Source organism: Giraffa tippelskirchi, chromosome 1 (genome assembly GCF_054371585.1).
Source record: "Giraffa tippelskirchi isolate mGirTip1 chromosome 1, T2T-mGirTip1v1.2.pri, whole genome shotgun sequence".
NCBI lineage: Eukaryota > Metazoa > Chordata > Mammalia > Artiodactyla > Giraffidae > Giraffa > Giraffa tippelskirchi.
Window position 1 is genome coordinate 107,084,129 of NC_137275.1, and position 12,361 is coordinate 107,096,489.

Here is a 12,361-nt window from a genome sequence, read left to right on the forward strand (position 1 = left end):
TTGAGGTTTGACCCATCTCATTTTCAAAGGGCTGAGCTCTGTCGCTCACTCTAAGTTAATAAAAATTACATAAGAAATATTTTCAGTATGTACAGAGCAGTCTATATGTTTTATGACAATTTCCAACTCTCTGGCTGTAAGTCCAGCGCAGCGGCGGGCAGACGCCGCGGCGGCCCGCGGGCCGCCGCCGGGGCCCGCGTCCCCGGGGTGCGGACGCGCACGCGGACTCGGCCTCGGGCGCGAGCCGCCCGTCCCGACGGGGCGAGAGCCGCCACGGGGGAGGCGCGGGCCGCGCACGCGCGGCGGGGAAGGCACCGCAGAGGGAAGGGGGGCCGTCCGGGCGCCGGGAAACGCCGCCGCCAAGGGCAGGACGGCGCACGACGGCGGACCGAAAACGCGACCCCACCACCCCCGCGGGCCCCCGCCGCGCGGCGCGAGACCGTCCCCAACCCCCCCCCCCCGACACCCCAGGGGCAGCGACCCCCAAAGGCCGCTTGCGGCGCGAGCAAGCTCTCCAAGAGGAGGACCCATCACGGAGGCCCGGCAGGCCGGGGGCCTCGGCGCGAGCTCACGTCCCCTTCTCTCCTCTCGCGGGCGGCGTCCCCCTGGCCGCGGAGACGGGGGACGCCGTGTCTGCACTTAGGGGGACGGAGGGCACGGCGGCCCTGCGAGGACACCCCCCAGCCGTGCGACCCCCGGGGAGGCGTGCACACGACACGGGCACCCGGAGGGGCGATTGATCGGCAAGCGACGCTCAGACAGGCGTCCCGGGGCCGCAAGTGCGTTCGAAGTGTGGATGATCAATGTGTCCTGCAATTCACATTAATTCTCGCAGCTAGCTGCGTTCTTCATCGACGCACAAGCGAAGTGATCCACTGCTAAGAGTCTTTCGAGGTGTTCGAGGGTTTCGTTTCGGCGGGAGGCCCGCCCCTGGCACAGCACAGCCCTCCCGCTTTCCCTTCCCCGGAGGTGGGGGCGGGGGGGTTGCCTCTGGCCGGCCAAGTCAGACAGAAAACAGCAGACCGGAGGGGTCGGGAAAGGTTTCACACGACGGGGCGTCCGGCGCCAACCCGGTAGGGCGGGCTCGGACACCCCACAGGCGCCCGGGGGTTCCCCACCCTCCCCCAGGGACGCGGGGGGTCGGGCGCACGCAGAGCACCGCACACGGCCACAGCCCGCCCACACGACGACCGCCGGGCAGGCCCCCTCCCGACGGCCGCGGCGGCGGCGGTGACCGTGGCGCGCCACCCCGGCCCCTCGGGGGACGGCGGAGTCTGGGGGAGACGGGAAGCACCTCCCGACTCCCCGCGGGCCCGATCGCCCCGACCCCGAGGCGGACGGGCGACCCCCCCCAAGGGGTCTTTAAACCTCCGCGCCGGGACGCGCTAGATACCTGGAAAGGGGGGAGGCGGGCGAGGGGCACGGCGCGCCCCACGGGCCACCGCCCCGACGTCGACCACCACCGCGGCCCCCCCCGCGGCCGCCCGCGGGCCTCGGCGCTGCCGGCCCGTGACGCACGGGGTCCCGCCGTGCCCCGGTCGAACGCCGCCGCCCGGGGGTCCCCCGCCGACGCCAGACGACCACCCCAACGTCCCCCCGAAACGGGGCGGAGCCCTCTCCCCGTCAACCACCTCGCGACGCCCCTACGGCCGTCTCCCCCGGACCCCGCCCTCTCCCCTCCACCCTCGGGGTGCCCCTACCCGCGCCCGCGTGTCCCAGGCACCCTTCTCCCCCACCCGCCACCGAGGGCGGGGGGGGGCGCCGACGGGAAGCACCGAGCGGGCAGGGGACGCGACAGAGGGAAGGGGGGACGAGAGGGCGAGAGACCCGGAAGAGACGAGACGGCCGCGGGGGGCGTGGGGGGAGGAGTGGGGGCGAGCCCCGAGGCTCGGAGGGCGCGGGGAGGCGCATGGCGACCGCGCGGCGGGCCCAGAGCAGCGGGACGACCGACGACCAGCCGAGGCAGACCGGTCCAGGGCCGGCGGCGGGAGGCGACGGGCGGGCAAGCGGCCCCGCGGCGGGGAGCCGCCACCCGTCACGCCGCACAGCTCGCGAGACGCGACCGGAGGATCCGCGACCGGGGCAAAGGCAGCCGTGGCCGGCGCCACGGGGCGAAGGCACGTGGGGGCGGGGTGGGGGTGGGGGTGGGGGTGGGGGTGAGGGTGGGGGTGGGGGTGGGGGCGCGCCGAGCCCTCGGACCCAACCTCGAGCGACGTGGCAGGGAGGTCGGACGGGAGAGGGAGGGACACCGGAGACGACGCCACCGGGCGCCGGGGGGCGGGGGACCCCTCCGGCCGGGGAACGGAGGCGCGCGGAGGGGCCAGCGGGGCGGGGCGGGGCGGGGCGGGCAGGCGGAGGGGAGCCGCCTCTCCCGCCCGACCCCCGACACACGCTGCACGCCGCCCCCCACCTTCTCGCGCGACCCCTCGTCCCCCGAGCCCCGGAAAGGCCACCGGCCCCGGCCCCGGGGCGGGGCGCCTCCCGGACGTCTCTCTCCCCCCTCTCCCCTTCCTGCCCATCCCGCGCCCGCCGCACGGGTGGAGGAGAGGCTCTCGAGCCGGGCGGGGCGAGGCGAGGCGAGGCCGCCGCGCCGCTCTCGGCACCGACCACGGTAATGATCCTTCCGCAGGTTCACCTACGGAAACCTTGTTACGACTTTTACTTCCTCTAGATAGTCAAGTTCGACCGTCTTCTTAGCGCTCCGCCAGGGCCGTGGGCCGACCCCGGCGGGGCCGATCCGAGGGCCTCACTAAACCATCCAATCGGTAGTAGCGACGGACGGTGTGTACAAAGGGCAGGGACTTAATCAACGCAAGCTTATGACCCGCACTTACTGGGAATTCCTCGTTCATGGGGAATAATTGCAATCCCCGATCCCCATCACGAATGGGGTTCAACGGGTTACCCGCGCCTGCCAATCTTTCCTCTCCTAGGTATCATGATGCAAGCCATTATTTCATTTGAATATGATTTGCTATGTTTTTTTTTTTTAAGGATTTTTAAAATCTTTGGTACTCTCTGTGAAAAGTGAAAGTGTTAGTCACTCACTCAGTCACATCCGACTCTTTGCAACCCCATGGACTGTAGCTTGCCAGGCTTCTCTGTCCCTGGAATTTTCCAGGCAAGAATACTGGAGTGCATAGCCATTCCCTTCTCCAGGGCATCCTCCCAACTCAGTGACTGAACGCTTGTCTCCTGCATCGCAAACAGATTCTTTACCATCAGAGCCACCAGAGAAGCCTGTTGGTGCTCTCTATCAGTTACTAGTTATTACTAATACATTTCAAAACGGACTCCAACACACCAGATATCAATATATCATCACTGAGACCTGCGTACTCAGACACTTGATGAGAGAATCCTTTCCCCCAGTTTCAACATAACATTTTTTAAAGAAATCAAACCAGAAGCTATCTATCAGCCCCATCTCCAGGCATTTCTTGAAGACTGGCTTACGTGCTAGACCAGTAAAACTCAAAATTCTTCATGAAACCGTTCATATGAATGGTGGTATATTTCTATCCAGAAAAGCACAGCCCCGGTGTGATCCCATCATGCTCTCCCGTGTCCTATCTGCTCTGACCTGCGTGTCCCTCCATGAGCACACAGCCTCCTGAGGGCAGAAACCCACCATGTCCATGGTGCACAGCCGGCACCTGGTAGGGAACCTGGCAGATAACAGGTGCCTGCGAAATAGTCATGGAAGGAAAGAAGACATCTCAGAATGGCCACATATTGTATTTTTTAAAAAGGTTTTACTACGTGATTCATCCACTGCCATCATAATTGTGGCTATTTCCTGCTCGTTCTACCAAGTTCTGCCTTGTCCAAGATAGCAAGGACCCCTTCTCATCCCTCCCGATCAGTCCATCTCCCCGTTCCTCTCCCCTGGGAAGTTGAAGAGCACACGAGGCTGCTGGATGGCGGCCCTTCAAGTGATGACTAACGGTAGTAACGCAGTCTTAACTCCTCTCCCTGCATCCTGCAATGGAATATTCTTGCCTTCTCCCTCCCACTTCTAGGACACATGGTCTGCCCAGGAATCCAGCTTCTATAGAACTTGTGTCTCCTAATCTAACATCTTTCCATCCTCTGGCCTCTGAGAAAATAAAAACAGCCTCTCCAAGCACAGAGTCATATCTTTATCTCCTTATTAGCCTTTTGGATTAGTTGGCTGTTTTTCCTTCCATGTGGCTTTGGGTAGTTAAATATACAGACACCAAGCAGACTAGTATGTGGAGCCATCACTCCATCTCAAGTCATTATCATTTGTTTATAAATATGATTTCTCATGGCTGTGTGACTGTCCATTACATAGAATTCGCCATAAGTTTTTTAAAAATTCCCTTTTGCTAGGCATCATTTTATAAAGGCTTTTAAGCAATCCTGAAAGAGTGTTCTTATACTTAAATGTTTGTGAGTATCACCATTATCACTAATATTACCTGGGATATAGTCTTAGGTGTGGAGATACTAGGCCAAAGGATTGAACTTTTTCAGAGACAAAGTTCACAGGAGGATAGACTAGCTGATAGAATATCACTTGATTTGAAAGATCTATATAAAAGATATAGAGATGATAATATATGAGCAAGGATGGGCTTCCCAAGTGGCACGCCAGTGTAAGAGACATAGGAGACGCAGTTCTGAACCCTGGATTGGGAAGATCCCCCGGAGGAGGAAGTGACAACCGTCTCCTGTCCTCCCTGCCCGCGCTGTCCCTGATCCCCGGGGCGGGCACGGCGCTCGGGGCCGGAGGGGCCGCTGGAGCCGCGCGCTCCTCTGCCCTCCCGGCCGGGGCGGCAGCCGCGCCGCGTTCTCTCCGCTCGGGCTGAGCCCATGGACACCGCCCGGGGCGCAGCGGGGAAGCCGCTGCCTTCCAGGTGGAGCTCGCGTAGGACTACCGCACAAAGTAGCCCGCGACCAAGCAGGGACCTCGTGAGCACATGCACAGCGCCATGGGATCCCAGTGGTTACATTATTATTTACAAAACGTGGGCTGAGAGAGCCTGAACACGCCGTCTAAATCTCTCTCCCCGCAGCAACCCGCTCCAGTGTTCGTGCCTGGGAATCCCGCGGGCAGAGGCGTCTGGTGGGCTGTGGGTCCGCGGGGTTGCAAAGAGTTGGATACCACTTAGCAAGCGAGCGGGAGTCTCGCACCCAGCTTTATCTCTGCCTCAATCACTGTGAATTACTGATACGGCGCTTTAATTTGTCTGAATTTTCTTTTCCCCAAATACATACATCTATGAGAGTTAGTAGATGGCTTAATATTTATTTTGTGACTGGTAAAGCTTCAGCTTGAAACCATTACTTTTGTTTTAGTTTATAAACAACTATCGATATAAAAGATCCCATCAAGAAGCTCTCGTTTCCAGTTTTACTTACAGGCAAGAAACATGTTAAAAGTCAGGGATATCAAGCAAATCCATACAGGGTACATGTCTGGTCTGAATCGAAACGGTTGATACGTAAGATAATGGTGAGTAGGAGCTGTTGTAAACTGCAGGATGTGCGCCAGGTTTGAGACGATTCATCAAGAAAGTCGTGGGCAGAAAAGAAGTGACAACTTCCTTCACTTTGGGCTCACCATCTCGTTGCTTAAATGCCACCATCGTTTATCCTGCTTTCAATACCTTCTCTTCTGTTGATACGGTTCTCATCAGTGGATTTCTTTTAAAGCTTTACTTTTTCCTAAAATATTTATATGCACGAACCAGAATGTATAACCAGCAATCCATAATCAGGGATATCTTTAGCTGTGTTACAGCAAAAGACCTGGAGGACAGAAGGGAGAATTTCCCAGAGGGCAAATGAGTGTAAGTTCACAGAAGTTTCGATGACTCTTCAATATTCTTGAGCCTGGTAGTCTCAAGGAGTAAGCCTGACATTTCCATAAGTGAAAACTTTTGATTCTCCATGATAGAAATTCTTATGCTAATTAACTTACGCAAAACAGAGAAAATCAGTTTTAAGTATATATAATGAAACTACAGTCCATGGGATTCTCCACACCAGAATACTGGAGTGGGTAGCCATTCCCTTCTCCAGGGGATCTTACCAACCCAGGGATCAAACCCAGGTCTCCAGCATTGCAGGCAGATTCTTTACCAGCCCAGCCACCAGAGAAGCCCAAGAATGCTGGAGTGGGTAGCCTATCCCTTCTCCAGGGGATCTTCCCGACCCAGGAATTGAACCAGGGTCTCCTGCATTGCAGGCAGATTCTTTCCCAGCTCCAGGGAAGTCCAATAGCTCTCACCTAGAGGTGGCTTGTTGGTCAAGTGGAATGATTCTCGCTTTGGGTGCGAAAGATCCTGGGTTTAAATCCCGGACGAGCTGCTTATGGTTAGATGGTTTTGGGGCTTCCCTCATAGCTCAGTCTTTAAAGAATCTGCCTGCAATGCAGGAGACAAGGTCTCAATCACTGAGTTGGGAAGATGCCCTGGAGAAGGGAATAGCTACCCACTCCAGTATTCTTGCCTGGAGAATTCCATGGACAGAGGAGTCTGGCAGGCGACAGTCTATTGACTCTCAAGAGTTGGACACGACTTAGCAACTAGACCACCACATAATGAAAACAGCCCACGTTAAATTTGGGTTTTAGGGAGTCAACAATGTCAGGGGGCCAGGTCTCTCCAGTTTTTTCTGTGCTAATTTCATGCTCAGGTTCTACTAATGGCAAGACGGATGCCCAGAAGCCCGCCATCTACATTATTCCAACTTTAGTGGAGAAGAATGTGTGCTACAATATTTTTCTCAGTAAACTTGTGCCTGAATCCCCTGAGCAGGCTCTGCTTTATGGAATCGAGACTGAAAGAGCAAGGAAGGAAACAATCCCGAACTGTGTCTGGAAGAAGACGTTCTCATTGTATGACCTCAGCTTGCAGAGGACAGTGGTTTCCAGGTTTTGAATGCTCGTGCCCATTGATGGATAAGGATGCTAGAATAATTCCTACTGATCCCTGTCAGAACAAAGAGAACTCGTAGAGCTTATTATTAATATTTTATTCCTTTAAAGAGTATTTACTTATTCATTTGGCTTATTTGTCCTTACTTGTGGGGCTCAGTAATTGCAGTACACAGGCTTGGTTGCTCTGAAGCTTGTGGGATCTTAATTCCCAACCAAGGATCGAACTGGTGTCTGCTATATCCCAAGACAGATTCTTAACCACCTGACCACCAGGGAAGTCCCTATTTTACTCTTTTTTTTTGGATGAAGACTCACATCAAATTCGTATGGCTTCCCAAGTGGCACTGGTGGTAAAGAACCCGCCTGCCAATGCAGGAAACATAAGAGACACAGGTTCGATCCCTGGGTCAAGAAGATCCCCTGGAGAAGGAAATGGCAACCCCTACAGTGTTCTTGGCTGGAGAATCCCACGGACAGAAGAGCCTGGTGGGCTACAGGCCACGGGGTCACAAAGCGTCAGACACGACTGAGAAACTGGGCACACACGTTTATAAGACACGTACAGTGTCAAAACCTCCAAGCACACGCTTGGGTGGCATTGGGATTCAGTATTTTGGGGGGAGTGGAGACCTGAGTTTTAGGGACTTTGTAATTGCTCTTTGCTTTAAATGGGTTAGAGGTACTTTGGGTGGAAGCCCAAGGTTAGATAATGCTGTGTCATTTGCTATGACTACTAAAATAAGACCAGAGCGAGTAGAAATTGTATGACTCAAAAAATTCATCTCCATTTCATGGATTTTTGAGGTGACCTCTTTGAAGCTTTCTGGCTCTCTGATTTCATATTCCAAAGACTAAGAATGGAAGAGGAAGGGCTATAATGTAAGGCCACAGTATAAACACAGTTGATTGCAAAGAACAATAAATTGCTATCAGAAATCAATACATTATTTTCCAAAGCTTGTCTGGGGAGAATCATTCCATCTTCACAGACACAGTGAATGTTAGCTAGATTTATAGCTGTTTGCTGGGGGTTTATACAGCATCATATTTCCAATGGATCCACCAGGAAGAGAAGCTTGGTTATTTAGCCTCCCTTTAGGGAGTACCAACAGCAGAGAAATTTCCGAGATGACGTATTGAGAGTTATAAAGGAGTGATCTTTTCCATGTACAATTAATCGGTGAATTAAAGAAAAGATTCTTGCGATAGTTCATTTAACAGTTCACTTTTAATGCTTTATTTTGCACATAGAGGTCTGGATTAGATAAATTTACTTTATTAGTACAGATAATATTAAACATTTGGGCAGTCTTGATATATGATGCTTAGTTGTATATATTTAAAGGGAAAATTTAACATGTATCAGGACACTTAAAATATAAAACATCTTGACTGCAGTCACAGAATGAACCAAACTCTAAATTATTATTTACTGAGCAGGAAAGTCAAATTTGAACAATTTGGTTTCAAGCACCAATAGTTTGAAGGAGTCATATGCTAACTACTGCATTTTTTCCAAAAAAATCCTTACTTAAAGATATTGAAAACTTTAAATACACACTAAAATCTGATTTACTTGGAATTCACTAATTTGTAGTTCATAATAATGTGACTTAGCTAGAATGACATTGACTTGTGTTTTCTATTCAAAGAAAAGTAGCTATTCTGTGTAAATGCATTTTCCCAAGGAGCATCTTATCTATTTATTAAAGGACTTGACAGCACGGAAATTGCATTTCATTGAAATAGTTTTGTAATTTACCTGGACCCCAATTAGTACAGGATTGTGATGTTTGACTATCCTTCACTTTATACCGCAAGAACATCTAGTTCAGAGTTTAAACATAATACTCCTTTCTCATAAAATAATTTTATAAAATGAGATCTTTTCCTTCTCCAAAGATCCTGCTTCTAATTTTTATACCATAAATAATAATAGAACATCATCATGTGTAATAAAATACTCACCTCTCTGGATAAACCACTCTGCTCTTATTATTTGTATCCTGAAACAGAGTCATTTATGAATTGAAATCATAAACTGTCTTAGCTCTAAGTATAAATTAAGCCAAGCCAATAAAATTTTAGCTGGCCATTCTCAACCAGTACTGTGGAGAAGCTTAACATTTCTAAAGTCCCATATTAGGCAAACTAGTCAACATCCAAGGGTATTGTGTCAGGTGAAGGCATAGCAAGGGGCATTTCTAAGACGGATTTGAATAAAAGCAAAAACATTCAAAGGATGACTTTCCAGACTAAACCGATTTCCCCATCTGAACGCACATACAGCAGCGAGAATTGCTCCCTCCGCAACTCTCTGCATCCAGAACATGAAACCCCGCTTTCAGGACAGGCATGAGGGGAAACGGGGACTTTCTCATTGTCTCAGGGACCTTCTCTGACCTTGCACGACTTTCCTCATGCCCTCAACCACGAGGTCTCTGAAACAATCTAGTCCTTACGGTCAGTCCAAGAAGACGCTCGGTCTTGTGTGGCTCACTTCTGCCAAGTCCTGTCCCTAGAACCAGAGTCGTTAGGGGAGGATGAAGGGAAAAGTGCTTTATATTCTGTTGCTATTAAAAATTACCGCAGGTGCAAGGCACACTGATTTCAATCAGTCTCCCACATATTGTGAGGACTTTGGAAAGCCTAGAAAGTTCCGAAAGCTGTAAGTTTCCATCAGACACAATAACCTAGGGCTACCATCTCAGAAGATAGACTCACAGTATTTAACAGCCCACAAATTCTTCTATTTATCTGCATCTCCCCCTCTTACTCTATAGTTGCCCTTCAGCTTGAAATTACTGATCTGTAAGATAAGGCAACATTTGGTCATTTATTCACCAAATACTTCTTGCTCTATATCAAGCATTGTGAGTAGGCATTGGAGACATATAAATTAATGTGATAGACAAAATCCTTATTGTCAGAGACCTCGTATTTCTGGGTGGGGATGTACAATTACGATAGACAAGTCTTTCAAATGAAAATCCAGAGCTATAAACACTGTAACAGACAAAGCAGGGTGAGGCTTTACCATGGTGTGGCTGACACACCAGATGCTGCAGTTAAGAAATCAGAAAACATTTTTGTGTGTTTTAATATTTCACCTTTCAAAGTGTCCCATCAAAAGTCAGGTTTATTTTTGCAAAGTAGAGGTATAAGTCAGGGTTCTCTAGGGAAAGAGAACCAATGGGATATAGAAGTAGATATAGATATATAGACTCTTAAGAGCTCCAATACTCTGGTCATCTAATGCGAAGAGCCGACTCATTGGAAAAGACCCTGATCCTGGGAAAGACTGAAGGTAGGAGAAAGGGGCGGCAGAGGATAATAACATCCCTGACTCAATGGACCTGACTTTGAGCAAACTCAGGGAGATAGCCAGAGGAACCTGGTGTTCTGTAGTCCACTGGGGCCCAAAGAGTCGGACATGATTTAGTGACTCAGCAACAGCAACATATAGTAATAGATACAGATATAGATATAAATGTAGTTATAAGAGGAGATTTATGATAGCAGTTGCTTCATGCACTTATGCCAGCTGAAAGTGAAAAGTGTTAGTCGCTCAGTCATGTCCAGCACTTTTCGACCACGTGAACTTGACCCCATGAACTCAACCCCATGAGCCCACCAGACTCCTGTCCATGGAATTCTCCAGGCAAGAATACTGGAGTGGGTTACCATTTCCTTCTCCAGGTTGTCTTCCCAACCCAGAGATGGCACCTGGGTCTCCTGCATCACAGGCAGATTCTTTACCATCTGAGCCACTATGACAGCTGAGATGCTCCACAATCTGCTACCTGCAAGCTGGAGAACCAGGGAAGCCAGTGACATGCTTCGGTCCAAGTCCAAAGTCCTGAGAGCCAGCGGGCTGCTGGTTTAAGTCTTGGGGGTCTGAAGGTCTGCGAGCAGGAGCTGCCGTGTCTTGGCATGTCGGTGACCTTCCAGCTCAAGACGAGGGAAGAACTTGCCCTTCCCTTACCTTTCTGTTCCACTCGAGGGCCCGGTGGATTGGTGAGAGTGGCTCTTCACGCCAGCTACCAGATCAAATGCCAGTCATTTCCAGGCACACATGCACAGACTCACCCAGAAAGAATGTTCTTCCAGCTGTCTGGGCATCCATCCCTAAGGGCAGTCAAGTTGACATGTAAAATGAACCATTGCAATGGTAACAAGAGTCCATCTTTATTTCAGCTTGTTAAGTTATATCAATGTCCTGCTTATATGTGCATAAATGTTGGATGTGCGTGGTAATTTGAGAGAAGACCCATGGGCCCGAAGCCTGAATTTGTACAGTTTTCTCATTCCCTTTGAAAAAGAGCACGTCTCATCAGTTACATGTTAGAAGGGGAAGAGTAGGTGCCTGACTTTGTCGTCAGACCTGTGGCGTGGAGTCCCCCTGGGGGAGACGGGGCACCCGCGGTGCACACGTTACTCTTGCAGGCGCGCTCCTGTCTCCTGAAGCCAGCAGAGTTCTTGTTGATTTCAAAGGTGTTCTATGGAGATAGAGTTGCATACCGACTGATAGGTCAGAGCGTTGAGAGTTTCCACATCAGCCGTCTTTCTCCTTAAATATGCACCTTTCACTTGTGAGTCTTTCAAACAATACAGTTGTCAATAATTTAGGAAATGATCGCCAATGTCTTACAACTTTTGTAGCACTTGGGGTTTGCAGTCTGGTGATGTTTTACATCCTGGATGCCTCTACAAATCAAAATCTTTATTATGGAGTCAAGTACATACCCAGAGCTCTCCTAGAAAAGGGAGGGAAAGGACAGATGTTTGTAGATAAATATTTGCAAAATAAAAATGTTTTAATGAGAAAGGCTTGTTGCAGTGAGGATAGAATGGATGTCCAAACTTGGAAAATAAAATCGAGTAACCTTCATCTGATTCATCTGGTTTTTGATGAGATCCTCAAGACTAGCTTGACCACAGTTAAGATAAGACCTGGAAGTGAGGAAGATGTGATCTGCTTATTATTCAGAAAAGTGCCTTGCACTTTAGAGATGCTTAATGAACTTGTGTTAAATTGGTACCTCCCTAATTTATGGGGGTATATGGGCTTCCCTTGTGGCTCAGCTGGTAAAGAATCTGCCTGCAATGCGGGAGACCTGGGTTCAATCCCTGGGTTGGGAAGATCCCTTGGAGCAAGGAAAGGCTACCCACTCCAGTATTCTGGCCTAGAGAATTCCATGGAATATCCATGGAGTCACAAAGAGTCGGACACAACTGAGCGACTTGTACTTTCACTTATGGTATAATCTTGAAAACAAGTCTTCTTCCAGTCAGGAGGAATTCACAAACATCCTGTTTACACTACAGTTCATGTGTGTCAGGAATCGTTAGTAAAATACATGGAGATGCATGAAATATTTGTGCTGATACTAGTTCATTATTATAAGCTTCTATTACACCAGTGGTTCTTAACACTACCCAAACCAATGT

The 12,361-nt window shown here is 50.5% G+C and overlaps 1 protein-coding gene and 1 pseudogene across 1 annotated transcript in view; one reads left to right on the forward strand and one right to left on the reverse strand.

Annotated features, from left to right (window-relative positions):
- Positions 1-748: 748 nt before the first annotated feature.
- LOC145522018 (5.8S ribosomal RNA) lies at positions 749-887 on the reverse strand (annotated as a pseudogene).
- Positions 888-1,883: 996 nt separating this feature from the next.
- Positions 1,884-12,361, forward strand: part of LOC145506319 (olfactory receptor 4A47-like) — a 162,726-nt gene continuing 152,248 nt past the window's right edge. The window contains exon 1 of the mRNA XM_081490697.1: positions 1,884-2,121. The gene's annotated coding sequence lies outside the window, so the exon portion shown is untranslated. The remainder of the gene's footprint in view (positions 2,122-12,361) is intronic.